We start from the raw sequence: 14,189 nt of genomic DNA, 5'->3' as shown, positions 1-14,189 counted from the left end.
TGTCCCATCCTATTTTATTTCCAAATTTGTAGTTAGATAGGGGGAGCCTTCCCTTAATTAGGAGAGTTTTTACTCGTGTGTTGTGGTTGAAACCACAATTTTGTATATTTCCCCAAGTGTACAAAATTTTCAACCAACAGTTTTTTCATAAGTATTGTATAGAGTTTAGTTTTTTGCTATGGAAGCACCCTTATTGGGTGGGGCTAAAAATTGCCCCACCAATTTAGAAATATTTTATCTCACTTGTCAACCATCTCATTTTTAAAGAGAAAACTAAATTTATTTATAACCAGCTTGCTTAAATTTAAGAGTTTAACCTTAAGATGAAACTTCAACATCGTTAAATTTAGGAGTTTAAATTTTTAAGCTTGAGTGCAATACAAAATTCATGGAACTACCAACTTAAAAATATTCCTAAAAAATCTCAATAACTATAGCTCTATTTTTTAGGAAGCCCCCTCCATGGAACCCCAAGCTACATGAGTTGCGGCTAGAAATTGCCCCACTAGCTTAGGAATATTGTTTGCCACTTGTGATCATCTGAGTTTCTTTCCCACCAAAAAAGAGATGAATCTTGCCAAAAAAATTTAGAGGGAAAATGAAAATAAAATTTATTTAATTTTTCACTACTCATACACTCGATGGATGTTGTACAAAGTAAAGAAGTCAAAAAGAAGAGCAGCTACAAACACAGGTAATGTATCTTATGCATGTTGCACTTTTTAGATTTATTTCATAAATTTTTGAATTGTCAAACTTTTAGATTATAAATCTATCTCAAATTTTAAATAAAATTTCAATGTTTAATCATTCAAACAATGGATCCTATGTTTTACTATCTACATACAATTTTGTTTTTATGTGGGTACTTTGTTAAAATGATTATTTTTCTGTCCAATAATACTGTATTTTTAAAGAGCTATGTAGTTTTCATGTACACTTTGTATCAATTTTAACGTGCTTGCTTTTAATAATTTTCAAAATCTATTCCATAAATGTGTTTTTTATTGGAGTGAAATTTTAGCTACAAACAACCTTCTTTTTCTAGTTCGTATCTAGCTAACCCAATGGTGACTATATCCATAATTTATTTATCTTAAAATGATTAGAAACTAAAATTTGATATTTTTTGGATCGACATGTCACAAGAAACGTTTGACAAAATGCCTAAAAACATTTTATATTAATGATTTACGATACAGTCAAAATATTTTATATTAATGATCACAATATGGATTGGATTTGATCATCGGATAGGTTTAGGAATGCAATGGCCCCTGGTTGTCACATGTCTTCTAACATGGTAGCACAATTTTAACAAGTTGATACAAAATCTGTGTGATTTGGACTTTCTAAAACTTGTTTAATCAATACAAAACATTAAGAATCAAAATAAAGTAAAGCTTTTTTAACGAATAGATTATAGAATATGTTCAACCCAACAATAAGAATAATAAATCTAGTTGAAGCCTCAACCAGAAGTTTGGACATTCACTTGGTAAAGTCACTATTTCTATAGCTAGTGTTCATTTGATTGTCAACCTAGGGACGTAAGACTTGAAATGGGTCTGCATTATATATGCACTAAGTTCCTGCAACAGCTACTCTGCATTACTGCAACAACTCACATTATGCGGAAAAGATAAGCAATAGTTGAAACTATTGAAATGATACAGGAAAACTTTTGCATTAACATAAATTCATTCAAACAATACTGGCTAAGTTCAATGCTGATAAACAGAAATTACTCTGTTTTGCTTTGCTTTAGGAATAGTCAGTGGATCTATTTCCAGTGGCTGAAGGAATAGTCAATGCAAGAATGGCTACTACAGCTAAAGAAGAAAACTAATCTTAACAAAAGACATAGGAACACTCACCAAGTGGGCCCCCTTGGATGAGTGATTCCAAGCTTCCCAAAAACAACTCTAAGTGCTCAGAATAACATATTTTTATTCATTGTTCTTTGGAAGTTATTACATGATTCAACATAAAAAGAAACTCAAAAACACTTGTAACTTTATTTCCAAAATCCTCTTCTTTCTCTCTTTCTTTCTAACCTCTGAGAAGAGATGAAGAGCCTATTTTAAAAGAAAACATCTACTTTAAACAACATGGATCACATCGAAGAGAAGAGGCAGATAACTAAACGAGAAAGGAGATAGCTGGAGTTAAGCTATAGAAAATGTGGATGTAAACTGAACCATAGTCATAACATACTATGGCGGTATTTTACAACAGTAATGTCCACTTGAGTTAGACATCGGTAGTATAGTGTGATTACTTCTCCCCTGTCATTCCTTATGCTCTTCAACATCTCTGTTGTTTGATCTTTCAGTCGTCTCCTTGAATATCTCTTCCCGCAACTGGCGTGATAGGAGAGCTTCCACTGCAACATCATTTATTCCCTGCACTTCAAAATAAATAACATACAAGAATATACATACATATTTTAATTAATCAAGACATCTATTAATTCACACATGATATTGCCTTAAACTATCTGCATGGCAACAAGAATGATTCACATGGCTGTAGGAATAAACTGGCAAAGACAAAACATGTTTTAATAGGTTCAGGCTAACATCTGAAATACATATAGTAAACTTCCGATACATCATTACTGTTATGTAAATCAAAATGTGACAAAAAGATTAAGAGTTCTAAGGATAAAAATATGCCAATGCCTCAACTCATCATGCCCCCCGACTTTAAGGTCTTGTTGATCCTCCAGCAAGAGGAAAATTTACGATTCTTGCACTAAATCTTAAGTCACCAATGGTTTCGTGCCCTGTTCCTCCCGAAGCTAAATTCCAATAAAACCCTTTCATCTTTTCCAACCTGGACCATCTGGCCTCTTCTGTAACTGCTTCATAGGGCTTATCTGTAGTCTTACATCCAAATAATGGCCACATAAGAATAGGAGGCTGGAAGATCAAAGGTAACCAGTTATTGGTTTTCACTCTGCCCAGTTGTATATATTTAGGGGCTCTTTGCATAGCTCCATGGAAATTTGGCAGTGATTGAGGTTCTCCCTATTTTAATTCTTCTAGAAAATTATTCCAGTGCTAAGTTAAACCATTAATTGCAGCTGCACTTTCATTTTGAACTAAATGCTCATATGCTTGGAATATTTCTTCCCTCATCAGCAGCACTAGATTCCTAACATCTTGCCTTATCAACAACTTTTGTCATTCATAATAAAGAACTCTTGGCTCTTTTGCTTCCTTCCTCAATGGCAATGGACAATCAAATTCGAAATCCTTGTGTGCTTTGGCTTGTGCCCCCATGCTGATCTCATTATGAATCTGTGACATTAAAGCTTTTATGTGGATATCACCAATATATAACAAGGGATTCCACTCACTATCAGAAGCTACAACATAGTTATACAAATAAAGTTCACACAAAAAAAATTTCACAGCTGTTGGGGAAGTCTGGTAAGCATCATAAAATTCCTCAGGGGTTTCTAAAGAGGGGCTAAGGTCCCTGACAATGCGGTTCAATTTGAAATTTAAATATCGCTCCCTTAAATGTAGAGCATAAACTCTTGGCGGTGCCCTACATTGCATCAATTTGGGGACCATACTAGTGATTGTATCAACTTTAGCCTCTAATTCCTTGATTTTATTATCTCTCTTTTCAATTTCCCTTTGTTTTTTGTCAATAATCCCCTGTAATCTAGCCCTCTATTTCCCATTGCCTATAAAATGTTAACGTAATATATAAACTGCTTAGGGATGATGGAGGTCTAATAGTTGTTACCTTAGGCCATGGAATCTCTTCAACAAGTTCCTCAAGCTGCTCTGGCACATATGCCAGATTTGAGAGTTTATCAACATCTGCAGGGCTCCCTTCTTCTGATGTTTCTATTGAAATAACCTCTGCTGGATAACCTGTTGGACGGGCCTTCTGGGTTTTGCTCCGAGTCCTTCTCACATAAACCTTTGGAGTGTCTGCAGGAATGGTTTCTACCTATGGCTTTGGTACATGAGTATTTCTTTTTGACCTACGACTCTTGCCTACAGGAGAAACTTGAGTTGCCTGCAGCTGAACCATAGGTTCATCATCTGCATCAATTATTTCCAATTCTTTCCCTTTTATTTTAGAACATGCCACTCTTTATAAAAAGAAGTGGAGGGTTTCTCAATGCTTATCTCAGCCATCTCTTTCTCTGTAACAGTAACAACTCCTTCAATAGTAAGAGATTCATTCTCTTCAGAAACTATAGGAGAAGAGGGTTCTTCAATATCTTCTTTTTCAATTGCTAGCTCATATGCAACAAGAGCATCTTCAACCCTAAACTACAATATGTCTTCAAATACCCCCCATTCCATTTGTGAAACATCCCTAAGAGAACGTTCTACCAGCAATTTAATCAGATCATGATGGCTGACATAACGATTTTTCATTCCTCAGTGTTTCTTTGGAACTTATGGAAATGAAGTGGTATAGAAAATTAGGAACATTCACCCTCCTGCCATGTCGTAAATGACTAAGCAATTTGAAATGGGGTGAATCTAAATTTGAATACCTCCCTTCACAAGCAATTTACTTCATTACATATAAAGCCACCTAGGGCCACTCTGTTGCAAGGGAAACCCTCCTGGTTCCTTGCTTGTCCATTGTTAGAGGTCCATATGTGGGAAGTGTAAACTCTGCTCTAGCGCTTCTGGCATCTTTTGATTCTGGAAACAATTCTCCTTCCTGCAACGACTCTGTAACTTCAGCTATCCACTGCTCTGTAGTAATGACCCTTAATCCTTTAACAATGGCCTCTCCTTCGTTGAAAGAATGCATAAACTCTGTGGCAATTTCTTCATTATAATCCCTTATTTTTACAAAGTAGACAATCCAACCATGTTGCCTGAAATAATGCTCACAAAGAGCATCCTGTAGCAACGTATCATGGACTATTGGTTCATGGTGGATTGGATCTCCACCCATTTCTTAATCTATTAATGTATCAAACTCTGTAGCTGAGAAACGAAGAACCAAAATATTGTACAGACTGAAAATTGCAACTTCCTTACCTATTTCCACATTTGGCGACAAAGTTTATTACTTTTCTTATGCCAAAGAATATCTTAGAAATGATGGCAAGCAATCAAATCAAGGTACCGAAAAGGATGAGTAATTACTAATTTTGGAAACTGAACCATAAAACACCCCCCCAACTTACTTTGGCAGGTGTCCACACAAGCTGAAAGGGTTTAGAGAAGTGTACGCGGATTTAGCAAAGGCAACAATCATAATGAAATCATAAATGCCTAATAAAATAAAATAAAATATGTACATACCTGCAGTCGCGCGAAAAGAATGGCGAAATGAAATGAAATGACAAATAAGGAAATGAGATGGGATGACGTGGATGGAAAATTTTATTTATGGAGAATAATATTTCCATAAGTCATGGAAATATTTTTGTGAAATGATGCTTGGAGAATTATGAAGTGGCAAGCATGTTCACTGCAATGGTTGTAGGAACCTTACATCCAATAGTTTGCTCAATTGTAGAAGGAACTTGATCAGTGCCTATAGGAACTTGACCAGTTGCTGCAGGAACTTGTGTTTGATCCTTTTTAGAAAATTGTTGCATGAACTCCTCTTTGTTGGTAGACTTGTGATAAAGATGCAATCTGTGACCATTTACCAAATTCTTGAACCGAACCGGGTTAATTATGGTCAAATGAACTGCTCCATTGTTGAAAACTTCCTCTATCTCATATGGACCTAATCATCTAGTTTGCAGCTTTCCCATAGTATCTTTATATCTGGAGTCATACAATATTGCCTAGTCACCTGCTTTGAACTTTTTCTCCTTGATGTATTTATCATCTCACTTTGCTTTCTGATTTTATATCAGTTCTATCTGTTGGACAACCATCTTTCTCCATTCATCCAAAGCATTCAATTGTTGAATACGTTCCTTTTGTGCTTCAGAAAGTGTCATATTTAATTGCAAAGTTGTCCTTGAAGTTTTATGCTCAAACTCAATAGACACCATTGCTTCTTTTCCATACACCATCTCAAAAGGTGTAAAACCAATTGGTGTTTTCCAAGTTGTTTAGTATGCCCAAATTGCTTCTGAAAGTCTATGAGACCAATCTTTTTTATAAAAAACTATTCTCTTGGTAAAAATAGCCTCAAGCTCCCTATTTGTAACCTCTACTTGTCCATGGGGTAGATTTTTTGTGCTTATATTGTATTCATTGACCAAGGTTGCAATCAATGTTGAACTAAATTGTGGGCCTTGGTCTGATACAATTTCCCTTGGTACTCCATCTTGTAAATATCTCCTCATAAAGGAACTCAGCCACCTTATTATCTCTTTCATGTGTCATGGTGCGATCCTCCACCCATTTGGTTACATAATCTATACATACTAAAATGTAGGATTTGCCATTAGAAGGGGGATCAATTGGGCCAACAAAATCTAATCCCCATTTATCAAACAGTGCAACCAATATTTGTGGATACAATGGCATCTCATTAGATTTAGTAGGTCTCCCCATGCGCTAACATCTGTCATATTTCCTTGTATACTGTGTTGCATCCTTATGTAATGTGGGCCAATAGTATCATGTATTCAGTATTGTGAGTGTTGTTCTTTTAACCAAAAAATGGCCTCCACATGGCTCATCATGACATACATGCAAGATGTCATATGTTTCATCTTCTCGTACACATCTTTTCATGAGTTGGTCAGGTCTAGTATAAAATAAACAATCAACAATCCATGAGAAGTTAAAGCTTTTCTCCACTAACAACCTTCTTTCCTTAGGAGAGAAATGAAGTGGCATTTTAGCGGCAGCTAAATAGTTGGCAATATCAGCATACCAAGGAGTGTGGGCTTGTATAAGGAATATATGTTCATGCAGAAAAGCATCATCTATGGTTGTAGGATCTTCCTGTAACTAAAGTCTTGAAAGATAATCTGCAACCACATTGGACTTTCCTAGTTTATCAATAACTGTGATATCAAATTCCTACATCAATAATAACCAATGAGCTAATGTACCGGTAATTGAAGGCTTATTCATGAGATATCTGATTGCAATATGATCAGTATGCACAAATATGGGATACCCTGTTATATAGTGCCTAAATTTGTTGAGTGCATATATAACTACTAACATTTCCTTTTCAGTGACTGTGTAACTTAACTCAGGCCCCTGCAAGTTCTTGCTAATATAATATATTGCACTTTCCAAGTTATCAATCTTTTGTCCTAAGACTGCTCCTATTGCATAATCAGATGCATCTGTATGAATTTGAAATGGTAAAGACCAATTCGGACCTTTAAGAACTGGTGATTGGGTCAAAGCGTGCTTAAGCTTCAAGAATGCTTTATTGCATGAAGAAGTCCATTTAAATTCCATATCCTTCGTAAGTAGAGAATATTGTTGAAATCTTTGATAAACCTTCTATAGTATCCAGTATGACCAAGGAAACTTCGAACATCTTTTTGTTTTACTGGTGCATTGATATTTTGAATGACTTCAATTTTTGTTGGGTCAACCTGTATTCCTTTTATAGAGATATGATGACCAAGGACTATTCCTTCCTGCATCATTATGAAGCACTTCTCATTGTTTAATGACAAACTATAGTCTTCACACCATTGCAAAAAAAAATTCAGGTTCCCTAATGCTTCTTCAAATTCAGAACCATAAGTTGTAAAGTCATCCATATAAATTTCCATGATGTCTTGAGAAATATCTGAAAATATATTGATCACTGCTCGTTGAAAAGGTGGCTGGAGCATTACACAATCCAAAAGGAAGAACATAATATGCATATATTCCCCAAGGACAAGTAAATGTGGTCTTCTCTTGGTCCTCTAGGGCTATCTGAATTTGATTGTAATCACTGAATCCATCAAGAAATGAAAAGTATATCTTCCCAACCAAAGAGTCTAATACCTGATCCACAAATGGCAATGGAAAATGATCTTTTCTTGCTACTAGGTTCAATTCTCTATAATCAACACATACCCTCCATTTCCCTCTTTTCCTAGGAACTATTACCAAAGGTGATACCCATTGGCTATCAAAGATAGGATAGATAAACCCAACCTTTAACAACTTCTGCAATTCCTGTTTAACTGTTTCTTTTAATGCATGATTGATTCTTCTTTGTGGTTGTCTAAGTGGGCAACATTATTCTTTTATATAGATACGATGGGTACAAATTGTTGGATCTATTCCATGCATGTCCTTGTAATCCCATGCAAAGGCATGTTTATGACATTTAAGCAAGTCCATGAGTGCTACTTTTTGAGTATCTGCAAGATCACTATTGATATTCAAATAAACTTCTATTTTGATAGTAAGATCAATCTGGGATATATCAGAAAAATGAGAAGTACAGACTTCCAATGGCAACAGAGTATGCAATATATCAATGGTTGCAGGAAAGTCTAAATTTGCAATATTTGGTACCAACTCCTGCAATTGTTGTTCTTGTTTTAACTCATTTGTCATAACTTTATAAATAATTGACTCTTTGTCATGTAATTGCATGAATGACCCTCAATTAATCATCATAAGGTGATTAATAGAGTCAACTCCCTCAGATTCTTCTCCCAAAGTAGGCCAAATGGCTTGTTGTTGATCAAACTCGGGCTGAGCAGGAGAATACAAAGCTAATGTTTTTGTAGAGTTCCCATCTGAGATAGTCATATCCCCTGATCTACATCCAATATATGCATCATCCATGGAAAGCCAAGGTCTTCCCACCATCACCGGATATCCTCCCAATGTCGCATTTGGAGACAGAATAATAAAGTCTGTAGGGTATTCCCAGGAATCCAAAATAACAACCACATCTTCAATCATACCGTTAAGTCGCACTGTAGAGCTGCCAACAAGCTATAGGACTTTAGGTGTAGGCCTGAGACTATTGATTTCAAGCTGCTGCATTACTTCTCTTGTCATCACATTAATGGCTGCCCCTAAATCAACTAAAACATTCCTTATCTAGTTGCCATTAATGACTATAATCACAACAGGACTACTTGGATTAGAATACTTAAGAATTGAAACCGTTCCTAGCATAATATCTGCCAGTTGACCCATCACATGCATTGTTGGCGGATCCTTCTTCTTCCTGCCAGGTTTTTTTAGACATGCCTCCCTAAGTGCCTTACTGTATATAGGAACATCTTTTATGGCTTGCAACAATAGAATTTTAACACAGACATATTTCAGTTGATCTATGATCTCAAAACCTTGCTTTTGTTATGTAAGAACTTCCATTTCTTGCAATCTTTGGGGAAATGGTGGTAATCTCTTCTTTTGAGGTATTGTGGCTATTGGATTAGAGATTTCTTGTTCTTCTTGTACCTCAGTGATAAATAGAGGAGATGGATTAGGTAGTGTTGTTCCAGATTTGAGGTGAATATCATTTATAGATAGAGAATAGGTTGGGTATTGATTAGGGTCGACTAAATAAGCTTGTTGTTGTTGCTGAGATTTAATATTAGGATTTGGCATTGGCTGAGTGGTTAAATGTGTTGGTTTAGGTGGAACAATAGTAGTTGCAGTGGGAGGCATTATTGCAAGCGGTTGTGGCTACTGAATAGGCTGTTGATATCCAGAAGATTGGGTAGTCCATGGTTGACTCCCCCTCCATTGAGGAGTAGGTTGCCAATTCCCTTGAAACTGGTTCCCTTGGCCCTGAGGTGGATACCAATTTCCCTATGGTTGCTGCCACCATGGCATTTGATTAGCAAAATGCTGCCCTTGGCCTTGAGAACCATACCAGTTTGGATAATCACCAAAATTTTGAGCATATGGTGATTGCCATTGATTATTCAGTACATAAGAATTTCCACTATAACCAGAAAAAGAAAGTGGATCCAGAGGCATACCTTGTCTTTGGAAATTTTGCCTTCTTTGAGAAACATAGAAAACTTGTTCATACTCACCTTGTATTGGCTTGAAGTTAGGAACCTCAAGAATTGCAACCATTTTACATCTGCAGTCCTTTTTTCTCTATCTACAATGAGGGCAAAATTCTGCAAGAAATGCATCAGCTTCTTTGTGCTTCTTTTTAGCCGAGAATGTATCCAACTGAGTAGCCATATTGTTTATGATGTCCTCCTTAAATTCCTCCAATAAATGGCTAAGTTCCATTCTAGAAACTCCAGTACTAGATGTTGATGAAGGCACTCCTGGCTCGAAACGCCTGTTCTTTTTAGAAGTAGATATGGAATACTTCTTACAAATTTATCCTATTTCATTCCACGTAGACTGTGTAATGTCACCTCCTCCCATAAGATCCAAAGCATCAGTGCAATCATCACTGATTCCCCTAAAAATATCAACTTGAGGGAATCTTCATTTAGAGTACTATGCTTGGAATTTTTGACACTAAACAGAAACCTTTCCAGATAATCTTCAAGACTCTCATCTTCTTTATGTGTCATTCTAAAAATATCATCCCCATGATGATCAGTGCCTCTATAATAATCTTTATACTTTGCAAGAAATAATCATTTCATCTCATCCCATGTATTGATTGGGCTACTACCCAAGCTCATAAACCATCTTAAAGATGATTCCTTCAAGGTGGCAGGAAATATTTTGAGTCTATGGGCATCTATAGTATAATGAAAACTCCTATAGAGAACATCAAACTCAAACAGAAATGTGTCTGGATCCTCTGTCACCAATCCATAGAATTTAGGAAAGGAAGAAGCCGAAATGTTCTTGAGATTAGCATTATCATACTGATCAGAGATGGGAAACTCAAACATTGGGACCAAAGGTGGTGGTGGTGGTGGATTATTTCCACCAGGAGGTGGGTTTCCTTGCATTGGACTTATGGGGGGAGTTACTATATGAAATTCTTCTTCTGGGGGTTCAAAGAGGAGCTGAAGACTGCCTTCTGGAAATTCAGATTAAGGGTGGTTCAAATTCTTTGGGGTTTGATAAATTTTAGCAAAAGGATTTATATCTGGGGAATTAATTTCTGCATGATTAGGATGACTGGGTAAAAATCTACCTAGAACATCTCTTCTTTGCCTATGCATGCAGGTTCATAATTTTTTTCGAACAATCAGGTATGCCAGAAAAATAATTAATTGAAAACTAAAAAAACAATAACCATAACAGGTTCTTAGTTTGACACCATCCCTGACAGCGGCGTCAAAAATGTTCAACCCAACAATAAGAATAATAACTCTAATTGAAGTCTCAACCCGAAGTTTGGACATTCACTTAGTAAAGTCACTATTTTTATAGCTAGTGTTCATTTGATTGTCAACCCAGGGAAGTAATACTTGAAATGGGTCTGCACTATATATGCACTAAGTTCCTGCAACAACTACTCTGCATTACTTCAGCAACTAACATTATGCAGAAAAGATAAGCAAGAATTGAAACTATTGAAAGGCTACAGGAAAACGTCTGAATTAACATAAATTCATTCAAACAATACTGGATAAGTTCAATGCTGATAAATAAAAATTACTCTATTTTGGTTTGGCTGTAGGAACAGTCAGTGGATTTGTTTCCAATGGCTGCAGGAACAGTCAATGCAAGAACATCTACTGCAGCTAAAGAAGAAAACTAATCTTAACAAAAGACACAGGAACACTCACCAAGTGGGCCCCCTTGGATGAGAGATTCCAGGCTTCCCAAAAATAACTCTAAGTGCTCAGAATAACATATTTTTATTCATTGTTCTTTGGAAGTCATTACATGATTCAACATAAAAAAAAACTCAAAAACACTTGTAACTTTATTTCCAAAATCCTCTGCTTTCTCTCTTTTCTTTCTAACCTCTGAGAAGAGATGAAGAACCTATTTTAAAATAAAACATCTACTTTAAACAATACAGATCATGCCGAAGAGAAGAGGCGGATAACTAAATAAGAAAGGAGATAGCTGGAGTTAAGCTACAGAAAATGCGGATCTAAACTGAACCACAGTCATAACATACTGTGGCGGTATTTACAACACTAATGTCCACTTGAGTTAGACATCAGTAGTATTGCGTGATTACTTCTCCCCTGACGTTCCTGACGCTCTTCAACGTCTTTGTTATTTGAGCTTTCAGTCATCTCCTTGAATATCTCTTCCTGCAATTGGCGTGATAGGAGAGCTTCCACCGCAGCATCATTTATTCCCTGCACTTCAAAAGAAATAACATACAAGAACATGCATAGATATTGTAATTAATCAGGACATCTATTAATTCACACATGATATTGCCTTAAACAATCCACACGACAACAAGAATGAATCACATGGCTGCAGGAATAAACTGGCAAAGACAAAACATGTTTTAATAGGTTCAGGCTAACATCTAAAATACATATAGTAAATTTCTGATACATCATTACTATTATGTAAATCAAAATATGACAAAAAGATTAAGAGTTCTAAGGATAAAAATATGTCAATGTCTCAACTCATCAGAATACACATTAAACATCAAAGCATAAACTCATACCTGATAATTAGTGTTATAATCAGTATTGAGCACCATCATTAGAGGAGCAAGCTACTTTCATTAATGATCAATTGCATCCTTTTGGAGGGCGCTGGCAAATTATACCTATTTTGAAAGTATACACGGGAAATTTCTAAGCAATCAAATTTGATTGAATTAGTGTGAATATTGCCACACTTCTACATATTTTGCCACATCAACTCAATAACATTTAAAGCCTTAAAAGGGGGATATCATAGCTAAGTAACATGTCTACACTCAGATGCACCTCATTTTAGGGGTATGAATTACCAATTTGGAGCTTGCTCACAAGAGTTACATAGCTTTCTCACAAGAGTTACACACATTATATAATAAGATTACAGGACTATATTGCTTCAAACAGGATTTAATCTAACATATGATGGCCTCTTACAACCAGCAATTAGTTCATACTTGGACCTATTATCAATCCTTCACCCATGGGACAATTATCAACATTATTGGGATGTTCATACATGTTTGTTTCTGACTGTAACCAGCACAAGGGTGGCCACATAAATTGTAGATATCACCATAGTTATATAGATTGGACGTAACATTAGTTGGTGAGTGCATTTTTGCTTGTAATGCTTAAGTTTATGGCTCAATTCAATATAATAGCATTGTATATCTTTGACATTAAATAAAATATCATCTGGAGAGGTTGTAAACTTTTGTGATATAGATTATGAGCAATAGTTGATATGAATTTTCTTATACACTGGGTTATTTCAAAAGATTTCAAATTTTTTTTTTCAATTCGTATCAACATTACAACAACTTCCAGTTAGTTGTTACTCTTTTTAAGTTCAAAAAAATACAAAAAAAATGATAAAAGACAAAATTCTACATTGGGGACATTACACACCACGTATGGGTATGGGAGTTGGCGAGATAGCCAATGTAGTCCAATTAGGTGATACAATACTCCAAACAATTCTTTATATGTTCACACTCCATGCATATTCTTTCACACTCCACACAATCTAAAAAAATTAGGGAAGATGTCTCATCCTTTCCCTGATCATGGGAGTTCACATTCCTAGCATTTTGCAATCCATACTCATGTACCACTATTCTACCACTAAATTGAAGTAGCATTTTTAATAATATCAGTCTCTTGAATGTGTTATGTTTTTTTTCATCTTGTTTTACATGTTCCATTGTGCATTCTATAATTCAAAATATTATCTAGGTGATTCGCATCACCTAGATAGGTTATAATATATCCTCCAAGTGTGTCCTAAGCTTAAGTTAGATCAGATTATAAATATTTTGTGGATCCACTCAAAACAAAATATTATAGTTACCCTATCGAAGGATACTATAATAATTGAGAACCAATCATTGAAAATTTGGGAGGGTATCATAAAATCTCTCAGTGAAGAATATTATGAAGGCAATTGTGTCAAGGAAAAAAAATGATCTATGGAAGAGTGGACTAATAGCCTTATTTGCACAAAGAAAGTAGAGAGTGCAGTCTTAAAATACTCTTGTTGCTTGTACCAATAAATCCAAATTAAAATAGAATTCCCGATCTATATAAGTGAATCCAAGTAGGGGTAGATTCCAAATTTCTTGACAGGGGATCGAAATTTGGTTACTATGCTTCCATGAGGAATCCAACCCCATCTATCATTCAAAAGCCTTTAACAATTATATCTCTATATTTGTTAAAAAAAATATATCAAGAAACCCTTCAACAAAAA

The sequence above is a fragment of the Cryptomeria japonica genome, chromosome 10 (genome assembly GCF_030272615.1).
Source record: "Cryptomeria japonica chromosome 10, Sugi_1.0, whole genome shotgun sequence".
NCBI lineage: Eukaryota > Viridiplantae > Streptophyta > Pinopsida > Cupressales > Cupressaceae > Cryptomeria > Cryptomeria japonica.
Note: the sequence above shows the minus strand (reverse complement) of the source record.